Source organism: Acinonyx jubatus, chromosome A3 (assembly GCF_027475565.1).
Source record: "Acinonyx jubatus isolate Ajub_Pintada_27869175 chromosome A3, VMU_Ajub_asm_v1.0, whole genome shotgun sequence".
NCBI classification, from domain to species: Eukaryota; Metazoa; Chordata; class Mammalia; order Carnivora; family Felidae; genus Acinonyx; species Acinonyx jubatus.
This window is the reverse complement of record NC_069388.1, coordinates 72,389,448-72,404,600: the sequence shown is the minus strand read 5'-3', so window position 1 is coordinate 72,404,600 and position 15,153 is coordinate 72,389,448. Positions and strand designations below refer to the sequence as shown.

Genomic DNA, 15,153 nt, shown 5'->3' with positions numbered 1-15,153 from the left:
AGTATCCCCCACTAGAGTGATACATTTGTTACATTTGATGAACCTCGAGTGACACATCATTATCACCCTGTCCATAGTTTACATGAGGGTGCACTCTTGGTGTACGTTCTATGGGTTTGGACAAATTTATAATGACAAGTATCAGAATAGTTTCACTGCCCTAAAAATCCTCAGTGCTTTGCCTATTCATCCCGCATGGCTTTTTCATTTTTTACATGGGGAACGCATTCGCCTCCCATGTATGAAAAGAACAGAAAATTTTTTATAGGCGTATAAACAATTAACAGACAAGGCCTACAGATTTATTTCTTCTTGGACACACCCATGGCGCCGCCACGGTGGTCTGTGGTCTTGGTGTGCTGGCCTTGGACATGAAGTCCCCAGAAGTGGTGCCAGCCTTCTGTAGGCCCAAATCTTCAGTTGTTCCAGGTCTTCGCAAAGTTTGTTGTCCAGACCATCGGCCAGGACCTGGCTGTAGTTTCTATCCTTCACGTCTTTTTGTCTATTCAAAAACCAGTCTGGGAACTTACACTGGCATGGATTCTGCATAATAGGGACTACACATTCCACCTCATCCTCAGTGAGCTCTCCTGTCCTCTTGGTGAGATCATTGTCTGCTTTCCTCATCACCACATGAGCATATCTTTGCCCCACACCCTTAATTGCAGTGATGGCAAAGGTTACTTTCCACCACCCATTGATATTGGTGTTGGGCACTTGCAAAATGTGCTGGAACTTCTCAGGGATCACTAGAGACGTGGTGGCAGCCCCAGTAGTGGTGTGTAGACCTCCTGTGGAAGAGAAGAGGAACACAAATGTTTTAAGTGCTCTCTGTGCCAGACACTGTGATAACTATTTTGATATATATTCTCATTAAAATCCTTACAACAATTTTATGAAATAGAGATTATGATCCCCATTTTTATAGGCAAAAGAAAGGGACCAGAAGGCAAAGCGATATGCTGAAGATCACATAGCAAGGGTCTCGATAAACTAATCTTTGACTTCAAGTTAGGTGTTCTTTCTTTCTTTCTTTTTTTTTTTTTTCAACGTTTATTTATTTTTGGGACAGAGAGAGACAGAGCATGAATGGGGGAGGGGCAGAGAGAGAGGGAGACACAGAATCAGAAACAGGCTCCAGGCTCTGAGCCATCAGCCCAGAGCCTGACGCGGGGCTCGAACCCACGGACCGCGAGATCATGACCTGGCTGAAGTCGGACGCTTAACCGACTGCGCCACCCAGGCGCCCCAAGTTAGGTGTTCTTTCTGCCATACCAATGAAAGAGAGGAAAATGTTTCTTCCAGAGTCAGAAATATTTCATTGTACTAACATGTATTTGCATTTCTGTTTAATTATTGTGGTTAAGCATTTATCAAAATGAATTTCCATTATTTTTATTTGTTTGGAAAGGCTTAGAGGTTTTCTAAAACAAAAATTTAATCTAATGAAAAGTTTTCTTAACATTTAGGACTTTTTCTAAATCCTGGATTAGTTAAGAAATAATCACTGTATCTAATCACTTTTTTAATCTTGACAGATGAAAATATTACTTTTTAGTAGCCTTCAATTTTATTAGACTGCTAAAGCATGAGTTAAAAATCAAAGTAACAGCCTCATTGGTTATTTTCTTGAACTTTCTCTATTTCATAGAAATTTCTTCCATTCCTTCTTGGAAGAAGACAGCATGTTTTAAAAATTCCAGTTAGTTAAAATATAGTGTAATATTAGTTTCATGGGGAAAAATAGCATTTTAACAAAGTTGAACTAGAGTTGCACTACTGAACATATAAAGTTGTCAATTTGCTAGTAGTTACAATTTGTTGAGTTCTTGAAAAAAAAATTAGATAACTAATAAAGGTACTATTATTTATGTAGCAATTTCTTCTTGTTTTTTTTTTTTTTTTTGTAAGGTCAATTATCTACAGGTACCCTACAGGTCTTGGAATCTGTGTCAATCTCTCCTCGATGTTTTAGACTCCAGACTGAAGGTCACTCAAGTATCTATAGAAGCCAGGTACTACTATATATTAGTAAGGCATTTCACAACTAGGCATAGAAAGATCTGGTGACTTTTTGAAAGGGATTATGGTAAATTCCAGCTAATTTTTGTCATGCAGGATTATGGACTCAGAATTACCCTATCAGAAATTGGCAATGTAGATTTGATATGAGCAGTCCTGATTTTCAGGGTACTATGTAGGCCAAACAAAACACATCTATAGACCAAACTTTACCTGTAGGCCTCCAATTTGAAACCTCTTTCCTAAACTCGGGAGGCCAGATTGAATTTCTTGTTTCCATTAATTTTAAATGAAGCTTTTTGAGTAGATAAAGGAAGTAAAGAGCTACCATGTTTCCTTATTGAGGAAAAGCTGCTGCAGAATGCCTAATGTACTGATGCCCTGGTTATAGAAGGCAGGATTCTTTAACCTAAAAGTTAGAGCTATTATATGTATTGCTGGTCTAGAATAGAGGCCATTTTAATTTCTAATGCAGAGGAACTTGGAAAGTAGCACAGATGTAATTTGTATGTAAAAGGAGGAAAAGACACATACTCCTTAAGTAATTTTGATGCCCTTTTCTCCCATGCTAAATAATGAATCTGTCAGTATCCTCCCTCAATTGCATTGCCATAGGATGGTAAAAAACAAAAACAAAAAAGGCAGTATTACTGTTTTTAAAAAAGAGGCTATTAAGATACATTTTGAAGATTTTCCTAAATTGATCCCTGTTTCTATTTAGTTGGCTCTTTAGTATAAATTCCATTGTGGCTGCGAGGCTGCCATTATCATGTTGTATTTTCAAACTGCCCATGGGAATAATTACCACCAAATGTTTTCAGTCCTCCATTGAGTTAATACTCTACCATCAAGCTCCCACATGTGTTGATGTGTTAAGGCCACTGAGGAGCCTCTGCCTTTTTCATCTAAGGAATTATATTCTGTTACCTTGTGTTCTTGCATCAGGTCATACAGAGCCAGCTTAAGTTGAATTTGTGCTTAACAAGAAGTATATATCAGCCTTAAACTCTTTGGTTATATACAGATCAACATGTCTAGTAACAAACCCTCATCCATTTCTTCACCACACACATGCTCACACAGGTTGAAAGTACAGAATCAACCTGAGAATGTACATTTTGGAAACAGTGCCCACCAATGGGATAGAATTTTCAAAGATCTCTGCCAACTTGCTTAAAGATCTAAGCATTTATGGGTTAAAAATCATGGGTTTTGAATTGCAAGCCTTGACCAGTCCAGAGAACAAACAGTCTGCTTGTAAAGGCTGTATGCTATTTTATTTTTGCCCAGCTTCTCTGGGGTGAGGACTTAAACTGATCAGTTCCTGAACATAACATCACAGTCACAAAAAGACAAATACTGTATGATTCCATTTGTAGGAGGTACTTAGAGTAGTCAAAAATAATAAAAAAAGAAAGTGTGATGTTAGTTTCCAGGAGTCAAGGGGAGGGGAGAACAGGGATTTATTGTTTAATGGGTATAGAGTTTCAGTTTTACAGGATGAAAGAATTAGGGGGATGGATGGTGGTAATGGTAGCACATTATGAATGTATTTAGCACCAATGAATTGGACACATAAAGATGGTTAAGATGGTAAATTTTGTTATGTGTATTTTACTAAATTAAAACAAACAAACAAACCCTGCTCCTGTAACAGCTCTGTCCCCTTCCCACATAGTTGATGTCACAAAATTACATCTTTGAACATTGTGTGCCACAAACCATAAACTAATTCGTGTAAATGCATTAATCAGAAAACAAAATTAGAGTTACAACCAAAGTTACAATAATGTTAGCTTTTAGACTAATAATTTTTAGAAAATGTATTATTCTCTTAATTCATGTGGATAACAAAAGGTAGAGTTACAAACCATTGTTACAGTAATAATAACTCTTATAATTGCCTATGTATTTACCTTTATTGAGATCTTTATTTTGTCATAAGCCTTCAAGTTACTGACTAGTGTTCTTTTATTTTATCTTGCAGTACTCCCTTGAGCATTTCTTTCAGGGTAGGCCTAGTGGTAATGAACTCCCTCAGCTTTTGTTTACCTGGGAAACTCTTTTTTTCTTTAATGTTTATTTTTATTTTTGATAGAGAGTGTGAGTGCGAGAGGGGCAAAGAGAGAGGGAGACAGAAGATTCAAAGTGGGCTCTGGGCTTACAGCATGGAGCCCAATGTGGGGCTCAAACTTATGAACTGTGAGACTATGACCTGAGCCAAAGTTGGACATTCAACTGAGCCACCCAGGCACCCCTATCTGGGAAAGTCTTAATTTCTCCCTCATTCTTGAAGGTTAATTTTGTTGGATATAGAATCTTGGTTGACAGTTTTTTTCTTTTAACACTTTGAATAGCACTGCCTTCTGGTCTCCAAGTTTTCTGATGAAAAATTTGCTGATAATCTTATTGAAGACCCCTTGTATATGACAAGTCCTTTTTCTCTTGTGGCTTTCAAGATTCTCTCTTTGGTTTTGTTTTTTGAAATTTAATAATAATATGTTTTAGTGTGGGTCTCTTTGAGTTCATCTTACTTGGAGTTCATGGTCTTCTTAGGATATTTATTTCATATCTTTCAACACATTTAGGAAGTTTTCAGCCATTAATTCTTCATATATTCTCTTGGCTTCTTTATCTCTTCTTCTTCTGGGACTCACATGATGCATATGTTGTTCCACTTTAATGGTATTCCACAGGTCCCTTACGTTCTGGTCACTTTTATTTTTTTTTCCTTTCTGTTCCTCAGACTTAATAATTTCTGTTTTCCCACCATCAAGTTTGTTGGTTCTTTCTTCTGCTGAGAGAGCAAGAGTGAGCAGGAGTTGGGGAGAGGGGCAGAGAGAGAGGGAGAATCTTAAGCAGGTTTCACGCCCAGCAAAGAGCCTGACATGGGGCTAGATAACATAACTGTGAACATGACCTGAGCTGAAGTCAAAAGTCAGATGCTTAACAAATTGAGCCACCCAGGTGCTCCTCTTTTTAGTTTTTCTATCTCTTCATTGATATTTCCATTTTGTTCAGGCATCATTTTCTTTACTTTCTTCAAATCTTTCTTTAGTTCTTTGAATATCTTTAAGACAGTGGTATTAAAGTCCTTGTCTAGTAGATCTGCTATCAGTTCTTTTCAGGGACAGTTTCTGTCGATTTGTTTCTTCCTTTAAATGGACCATACTTTGCTTTTTTTTTTAAATATGCTTTGTGATTTTTTTTGTTGTTGTTGAAAACTGGACATTTGAATCTAATAATGTGGTAACTCTGGATATCAGATTCTCTCCCTTCCCTAAGGCTTTATAGTTTTTGTTTATTGTTTTGGGGTTTTTGGTTGTTGTACACTGTCTCTGTGCCAAGAACCTGAGGTGTAAACTTAATATCTTCTCAAGTCTTTTCTGAGCCTGCACCTTTCCCTGGGTGTGCATGATGACTTTCTAATTTTCCCTTTATATGGAGTTGCTTTTGAACATCCTACTCTTTCATGTCTGCTTCCCAAAAAGGGAAAATGAGAAAAATGGAGGGAGGAAAAAAGAGAATACTGACCCTTTCAATCCTCTGGAAGTTACTTCAGCTGGAAGGGGGAGAAGCTTGCAACAATGGAGGGAAGTGCAACAACAATGGCCAACTTCCTCTTTGTTGGCATCTCTGAGATCAGAAGCAGCAATCAGTAATCAGAGAACAGATACCCTATATTTGGAAGATATATCCTTTTTTACCCACCTGGATTCTGCAATCTGTGCACACTCTCCAGGAAAAGGTGCACAGCTGCCTGCTTTGGGACTGGGGATGTGAGAGGGCTAGTTGCTACTGTACTATAACTGAAATTGACTCAAAGTAACCAATTTACTGTTAAAGTCTTCCCCTGGAAGTTATAAGCCTTCAGTAGATTCTAGAGTCCCCAAAGAGTTAGACTGTCAGACAGATTCTGCCAGAGCAATTGTTGATTAGGTGGAAAGATAGATTCCTGGTGCTTTTTACCCTTCCCAGAATCCTCCTTGAAAACCATTCTTGGGGGGATTTGCATTTTGAAGAAGATGGCCCTTTATTATTTTTTTTAAGTTTATTTATTTATTTATTTATAATGTTTATTCTTGAGAGAGAGCAGAGAGAGAGAGATAGAGTGAGAGCAGGGGAGGGCAGAGAGAGAAGGAGACACAGATCTGAAGCAGGCTGTAGGCTCTGAGCTGTGAGCACAGAGTTTGATGTGGGACTTGAACCAATTAACCGTGATCGTTACCTGAGCCAAAGTAGGACACTTAACTGACTGAACCACCGAGGCACCCCTAGAAGATGGCCCTTTAAAGAAAAAAAAAGTTACTCTGTATTAAAATGTTATAAAATCCTAGCACCTTTTCTGTTTTTGACCTTTTTTCATTCAGTTGAAGCAGGGATTAGGGTGGGATGAGTGGGGTGAGTTGGGGCCTGGAAATAAGGGCTTTGTTTTCTAGACATAGGATTTCTTTTCAAGACATTTCAAAGGCCATATTGTAATAGGATCCTGCCCATTGTGCAGTGATCCCACACTGTTATATGTTTGACTGGGCCCTCATGACTTGGCTGACTTTTCTGTTTGTGCTACTCTAGGTTGTAGCATAGGCTGCCTGCAAAACTGTTGCCTATATCATAATTTTACCTTCAAAAATTTTTAACATGTTCAATCTATTCTTCAGAAAAGTAAGAAATGTATACACAGAAACAGCCCGGGCTGGTCAATTTATAGCCATATTGTGGAAGTCTGTTTTCTCAAAATCATTGGGATGGTTTCAAAATCAAGTGAAGAGGGTACCTGATTATTCTGCTTACATAGTATTCAATCCTTGATTCAAAGTGGGAAGATGAGATTATTACACAGTTAAGAGCAAGAGGCATCTCTTTGTGCCTCAGAATAAGACCTTGATCTAGGAAGTAATTCTGGGAAGTCCTTGTTATTTTTCTAATTAAGTTTCTATTTAAATTCCAGTTAGTTAACATACAGTGTAATATTAGTTTCAGATGTAGAATTTAGTGATTCTATACAACACCTGGTGCTCATCACAAGTGCCCTCCTTAATACTTATCATATATTTAACCCATCCCCCATCCACGTCCACTCTGGTAACCATCAGTTTGTTCTCTATAGTTAAGAGTCTGTTTCTTGGTTTTCCTCTCTCTTCCCCCCCAACCATGTTCATTTGTTTTGTTTCTTAAATTCCATATATGAGTGAAATCATATGGTACTTGTCTTTCTCTGACTTATTTCATTTAGCATAATACACTTTAGCTCCATCCACATTGTTGCAAATGGCAAGATTTCATTCTTTTGGATGGCTGAATAATATTCCATTGTATGTGTGTTTGTGTGTGTGTGCACGCACACACATATATATATACACATTTCTTCTGATCCTTAAGCATGGAATGTTTTCCCATTTCTTTAAAAACATTTTTTTAATGTTAATTTTTAAGAGAGAGACAGAGTGCTAGGCAGCGGGGGGGGGGGGGGGGGGGTTGTTGTGCAGAGAGAATGGGAAACACAGAATCTGAAGCAGGCTCCAGGCTCCGCGCTGTCAGCACAGAGCCCGACACGGGGCTCCAACTCACAGACCGCAAGATCATGACCTGAGCTGAAGTCGAACACTTAACTGACTGAGCCACCCAGGTGCCCCTGTTTTTCCATTTCTTTGTGTCATTTTCCATTTCTTTCAGTAGTGTTTCATAGTTTTCAGAGTACATATCTTTTACCTCTTTGGTTACGTTTGTTCCTAGGTATCTTATGGTTTTTGGTGATAATTCCTTGTTATTTTCTGACTTGGTCTGCTTGTTCAAAGGTACCCACACAACATATAGCTTTTGAAGGTAGTCCATGAGCCAAGATCAAGCTGTTTTCACCTTATATTTGGGGTTTTACTTGTCTTTGTTCCTTAGCTCTGCCTTCATCAAGGAAAAAAAAAAGAATAAAACAGAAAGACTGTGACCTTGTTGGTCAAGCAGCTTGTAATTTCTCCAGGCCAGAGGAGGAGAAACAATGCATGAAACTTACTGAAGAGGTAAGTAAATTTAGGAGGACACAGAATTATTTGTGAGTCAGAGTTTTTCTCAACCTCAGCACTATCATCATTTTGGGCCAAATAATTCTTTGTTGTATGAGGCTATCCTGGGCTCTCTAGAATGGTTAGCAGCATTCTGGCCTCTATCCACTAGATGTCGGTAGAGTTTCCTGCTCACCCGCAACCAGTCATGACTAACAGAAATGTCCATAGGTCTTGCCAAATGGTTGAAAATCACTGGTTTGAGTTTTCCTAAAGAGTATAAAAACTACCAATCCATAGTTAAAACATAATAATTACTGGGTTGTGCTCTGGCAAAGAGGATCAGAGATACAGCTAAATAAGCGAATGCACTCCTTTATAAATTGTTGTTTACCATGCAAATCTGGTAAGCATCCTGAAGTGAGCACAGGGAAACAAAAAAGGGCTTATTTCGCTTTCAATTCATAGCTCAGAAATCTAAATATCTCACGGAGTTTTGGCAAGAAGGAAGTAACTAATGTGCTTAGATTTCTCTCACAGGCAGAGGTTCATTACTGTCAAACATGAGATGTCTGCCTCTGGCTAAGTTCTGCAGAGTCTCTCTTCCCTCCTGTTCTCTGGGGCACAGTGGTTTCTTGGTTCTTAGGAACTATGGGGCCTCAGGTTTAATGTTTTTCTTCTCATCTCTTGATGTCTTCCTACTTCTTCAGTGAGAAGCTCTGTTAGGATCTCCAGACTGTGGGAATGTCTGCTTCGAAGAGTGGAAATCTAAGGAAAGTGCCTTGCTTGCTTATGGATGGTGAATTGTTAAGTACTGAGTGCCATATTTCACAGAGGATGATCAAATTAACTCTAATAGGTGAGAAATTGGCATTGCCCCTAAACTGACGAACATTCAAATGAAGGTTTGAAAGAGGGTTTTTTGTGGCTTTCACAGAAAGCCATAGAGATAATAGGATTGAAAGCAGAATCTTTGGTGGGAAAACTAGTGGGAATGGGGTCATTCACCTTGAAGAAAAGATTGGAGATGAATCCCAAAGGGTCACTAAACAAAGAAGCTTCTCAGTGTTTTCTACCTCTGCCTAAGATAACAAAAAGAAATTAATATGGGTGTGAGGAATTTAAATTTATTTCAGGGGAACATTTCTGATAAGGCTTATCAGCTTTACAAAGGGTGCCAGAGGTGGTTCTGGAATCTTCTTTAAAAGTCTTTAAGAATTGCCTGGACTTGTTTCTGGCTGACTGGCTCAGATAGGGTGTGGTCCTACAAGGGAAGGAATAGCCTTGTCAGTCTCACTGCTCTGGCACTTGAATGGCTCCATACACACATTGCAGTCAGCAGTGAGGTGACAGCCTGTAACCTACAGAGCCTTAACTTCATTCTCTAAATCAGGACTTGGGCAATGTTCTTTCATAGAGATGGGTTATTGATCAGATTCAGTGGATGGAGGGTTTTCACTGTGCCTTCTGTATATTGATTTAATGAGCAGTGTTGCCATATGGGTTCTCCCCGAAGCCGATTGAGATGGGGATCTATGTGCAGGCTGCTGTTCACTAGGGAGTGTTTTTGGTATCAACAGTGTGGAAGGCAGGAGGAGAAAGTATGGGCAGGGGAGAAGTTAAGCCCTGAAGCAATCCCAACAAAGAATTCAGCTTGCCAGGAAAGCTCTGAAGCTGGGAAGGTGTGCCCAGATGGGGCTAGAGGGTCAGGTCTTCACACTCTTGTGGTGGGGTCCCTGGCTGGGGGCTGCCACCAGAAGGCAGGACCTTGGGCAGGGCAGCTTCCTTTGGCCCAGGCACTCTCAAAGAGGTCTGACAGCCAGGAGTCTTCTAGCAGCGCTTCACATGTGGGGGAACAAATCCTTCCTTCTGGAAGGGAAATCTGGGGGCGTATCACTGCAATCACCACAAGCAGCTTCCCCTGTCCTTTACTCACATCTGAGACTTGCCTTGACCTTTATTTATACAAGAAGCGTTTTCCCTGTTGCAGGGACATATTGCCCTTACCTCGGACATATTGTCCGAGCCAACTGTGGCCACCGTAGAACACGGAGTAAATGCAGTCACAGATTCTGTTTGTTCTGAAATATATTCATTGCCTCCCGCCCTCCCTCTTCCTCACTTTCCTCCTTCAGCTCTCATCAGGCAGATTCACCTGCTTCCAATTTTAGCCTCGTGACAGCCAGCCTGGATGGCGAACTAAAAGTCAGCTGATTTCTTCCTCTTCAGAGTTTCTTCATTATTCCGTGAGTGGGCCCATGGCCCCCTCTGCCCGTGCCTTGCGCACGAATTCCCAGGGCAGTTGTGCAGCCAGCAGAAGGCTGGCCTGGAGCCGGGGTTAGCTCAGCCACCGGCTTTGGGATTTTGATCACGGCCTGTGTTCTCCATTAGCTCTCTAAAATGAGGAGGGGCCGTTGGCCTGAGCGATCCCCAACATCTCTCCTAACTCCCACATCCAATGACTTTTTGATTCGAAGGGTTTTCATGAAAGGAAATGGGAACAAAAAGGGATGGCAGATTTCCTATTTAGTCTTTGCTTCCTGTCTCCCTCGCATAGACTGCTGGAACCTCCTCTCTCAGATAAATGCAAGATGTAGGATTCATTATGGCTTACCCTGAAGTGTTTGGGGGAGTGAAGGTTTAGAATCCCCAGGACATTTTGGAAATCAGTCTGAATTGAAATCAAAGTTCCTAGCAGCTGAACTTCGCCTGTGGCTGTGAGGTGAGTGAAGGTGAACCAGGACTAGCATTGAGCTGCATTTGAAATGCGCAAGGCAGTTAGTTCACTGCAGCAAAACTGGTTTCCCCTGCTGGGTTCATTCTGCTGGCTTTTCCTTTCTCTCTGCCTTTTCCTAATCTAAATGGATTTAGCTATCACTGCTGGTAGTTTCTCTGGCAAAAGCAGGAGATTGGGCCAGGATAAACACTGGCCAAACAGACTCAGGCTGAGGGAGACCAGATAAGACCCTTCAAACTGTCTTTTTTCATGCTTGGTGTCTCATTCGGTAATGACAGGCCATGATAAATGAGTGCCACAGAGTCAAGATAGCACAGAGTCTGGGAGCTGGAGAGAAGAGGCTAGTGGAAAAGTGAACCTGGCTGTTGAGAGAATAGAGCTGAGCTTATTTGCATAGTAACTCAGGTGTGGTTACTTATTGATGAAGCACATGTTCTCTGAGGTGTGGAAAATAGGCTAGCTGTGAACCCGATCCCTGCCCTAGAACACTCATCGTCAGGAGGCACAGCTCAGGGGGAGCCCCCATCCTCAATTGCTTCCCCTTCCCGGGTTTTCTTTGAATTCCCTGAGCCTTTTCTAGCCTTGCCTTATGCTAGACTGTGAGGTCCTGGACCTCCTGTCTTTGGTCACTATCATCCCCCATTTCCCTAATCTCACCTGGCACGTGGCAGGCCTTTAATAAATAAATGTGTAATGGAAGACACTTGGCAGTGAAGCTTACAGCTACTTGGGAGTTAGAGTGAGATAAACGCAAAAGAAGGCAGGACTTGTGTTTCGCAAAGTAGACACCCATCTTGAGGGAGAGGGGGAAGTAATGTTAGAGACTAAGGGACAGAAGAAGGGATCAGCTGTGAACCTACTGCAGGAGAAAAATCCCAAACAAATTTGACCTTCTTCCAAGTGCATGGTTTAAGTCCTCCAAAACAAGGGGAAAAACCATCCTGTCCACCCCCAAAATACCTACCTCAAACAGCAATTCCTCCAGACTCCTAGTGGTGCCCTAGTTACACAGCAGAAAGAACAAAGAAGTGATTTAAGCATCTCGACATTGAAAGAGCTATTGCCAAACACCAGAGGATCAGCAGAATCATTAGATTCCAGAAAATGCAGAACCTCTTAGGCCTCTGTATTCTTCCATCCTGATGTCACACTGCTGGCAGCCCACGCCGAGCTGCTGTATAAGAATGTGCTGCTAGAACGACGGGAGGAGGAAGGAAGGGCAAGGTCGCCTTGCTGGGAATTTGGAAGCTCTGTCTTGAAGACAGCTTAACCATCAATGGACACTGTGGTTTCTCTGCTCCCAGTGATGGAGGAACACAAGAGTGGCCATTTGAGCTGACTGGACACAGATGTGGATGTGTCTGAGTTTATCAGTCACGGGCCTGATTTATCAGGATTATCAGTTATCAGGATAAATTGGAAAACAATTTATCCCAGGTGGCTCAAATGAAAAACTTTTATTAAGAGATTAACAGAGATGCAAGCAGAGTTAAGGAAACAAATAGGGAGGTGCCCAGAGACTTCCATCACCTGGGAGCCATTACCTCCCTGAGGCTAAAGGGCAAAGGGGAGAAGGGAATTTTGGTCCCTGAACCACTTTTCCTGCTGGATGTCTCCCGTTGTTCAAACCGGAGACCATCAGCGAGGGTGCCCAGAAGGATGACTTTCTCAGAGGTCAGCTTCCTGGGGCTGGGAGCACATGGGGGTGAGGCAAAAGGAGAAAAACACGACAACAAACCTTATTGCCATTTGGCATATATATTTTAAAACATTTCAGATAGCTTCTTATGTGTTACCTCATTTAATCCTCAACACTAAAGCAAGTCTGAGCTGGGGGTTCTGGAGAACACCAGAGGCTGGTGCATACAGTGTTTTCTCACGCCTGAGAGCTCGGGCTGGGCTGAGGAGAGGGGAAGTGTGCTGAGCCTATCACGTGGAGCTCGAGGTGACAGGGGCTCTAAAACGCCAACTAGGAAGGAAGTCACTGGGACAGTGTCTGTGGGCAATCTGTCCACTTTCTACAGCCTTTGTAGTTTGCCCACGTTTGTGCATTTTATCCTGAATGGTTCCCAGTAGTAGGAACGTTGTCTTTTGATCAATGGGCAGCCCTGAGGGGAGAGATCCTCTGGGTTTCCTCCTTCTTCTGAGGAAAGAAGAGGAGGCTGGCTCCCTGGTGACATCACTGAGGGAGGAAAGGGAAGCAGAAGGGCCAGAAGCCAGATGATCCAGGGAAGGGGTTGTGGTTGGGGATGAGGGGCGCTTAGTCTATGCTCTGTGTCTCTAGATTCTCCTCCTGGTCCTTCTGCTTCCCTGCCTGAGGGGTTGGGGTGGGGAGCTGTTGGCCATGGCTCACGTGCAAGCTGGAGTGAGGGACCCTTCAGCCACTCAGGCCAGTAGGCTGCAGACACTGACATTGGGTCTACCTTATTGTAAGGTAATCCGGGCCTGAGCGGCCATTTGATCTGAAAGGCAAGGTCTTATCACCAAATAAATATTTCATCATACTTCGGCCCCGGTGAGCCGAGGCATGGACAGGACTTGAATCCCCTGCCCCCTCTCAGATGTCCACTGCCCAGGGAAGGGAGAGGAGGAGAGCCTGTGGCTGAGCCATTAGAGGAGGTGGGAGACGGGGGGTCAGCAGCCAGGGCTCTGAGTTCTCCTCCCATGGCCTCCACCAATGTGCTGAGTCACTTGGTCAGGCCACTTCTCTGTGTCTTAGTTTTCTCAGCTGCAAAATGGAAATGATGTCCCAGCCCAGCTCTAGTGCCTTTTGTTGTTGCAAAGATCAGAAGTGATAAGGCATGAAAGCATTTTGGAGGGCAGAAAATGATACACCTAATATGCTAATTATTAATGCTGACTGTGCCTTTTCAGAAAATATTCCTTAAGAGGCCTAAATCACATTTGAGTTGCTTTTATTGCCTTCTTCATTTAACAGATATTTATCTAGCCCCTGCCCTGTGCCAGAGGCTTATATTTTGCCTGATGGATTGGCCGGCTTCTTTGTATATCCTTCATTTACCTGTCCTTTAAGGTTTTATTTTAACCTCTGCTCTCTAAGGTTGACAGTATAAAAGGAAGTCGAATGCTTGTTTGGGTTGATGAGAAGTATATTGGCTGAAATGAGATTTCATTGCCCCTGCTCATTCACTCATCTTAGTGACCTTCTGCCTTTTTTGCCTGTGGAGTCGCAGGCTGGGTCTGCTCCGGTTGCTGAGTGGCCCTCAGGGCGCCATGGCAACCACACAGGACCGCCACCAGGGAGTTCATGTCAGGTGGCGCCTTGCAGCTCATCAGCTGTGGGCTCAACAGAAAAGACACCCTTTCCCACTCTTTGAGGTGGAAAAAGGGGAAGAGAGGCAGGTGTGCCAGATACAGCTCGGGCAGGCCACTGTCAGCAAGCTGCATTCATCAGGCTGGGATTTTCACTTGCAGCAGGACCTCTGCTGGCTGGGAAAGCAGGAGGCCAGGCTCCAGCAGAGAAAGGCACAGATGCCTGGCTTGGCTTACTAAATACCGGGATGTCCTCTGAGACCAAGAAGCCTAGGGGTAGAAGGGCTCCCACATGGTTGGGCAGTTTAGGGTTCCTTGCCTGTCCTGAAGGGGAACCATCCTGAGTTGCTCCTAGATAAACCATACACAGCCCCCATGTCCCGGACCCATAGTCTCTGGGTGTGTGATATACTTTTTTGTTCCTTTCTTTACTTAATAAAGCATTCATTAAAAAAAATTTTTTTTTAGTGTTTAAATTTCTGTTTGAGAGACAGAGTGTGAGTGGGAGAGGGGCAGAGAGGGAGAGAGAGACACAGAATGGGAAGCAGGTTCCAGGCTCTGAGCTGTCAGCACAGAGCCCGACGTGGGGCTTGAACCCACTAACTGTGAGATCAAGACCTGAGCAGAAGTCAGACACTTAACCAACTGAGCCACCCCGGTGCCCCAAAGTGTTCAGTTTTTAATAGGACGTGTTGGTGGGCACCCAGTAGGTGTTTGGATTATCTGACAAAACCAGCCCTGGTCCTGAAGAGCATTATCTGCATAGTATCACTAAATAAGGAGAAAAGAGTGCCCTTGCTGAAAGACAAAAGGAAAAATGTGTGACAGGGTCCTCCCAGAGACATGGTATCCCTGGGTACTTTAAAAATATGTTCCTACTCAAGGTCCCAGGGAAGGAAGGTGCTTGTAGGGGAGCAGACATAAGTGAACACCTTGCATGGGGCCACCCCACTACTTCCTGTTTCCTGGTGGACTACGTGTGAATCTCCAACACTTGGTAGCAGGCCTTGTCTGCCAGGAATTTGTGCTTTCGCCTCTATTTTAGCTTCCTTTGTGATCTCCAAACAAATCTAGTCTCCTTATTCACTTCATCAACCACAGGCAGGCCCAGAGTAGGAGCTG

General features: G+C 42.7%; 1 pseudogene; it reads right to left on the bottom strand.

Annotated features, from left to right (window-relative positions):
- Positions 1–302: 302 nt before the first annotated feature.
- Positions 303–12,559, bottom strand: LOC128311386 (40S ribosomal protein S18-like; annotated as a pseudogene).
- Positions 12,560–15,153: the final 2,594 nt, after the last annotated feature.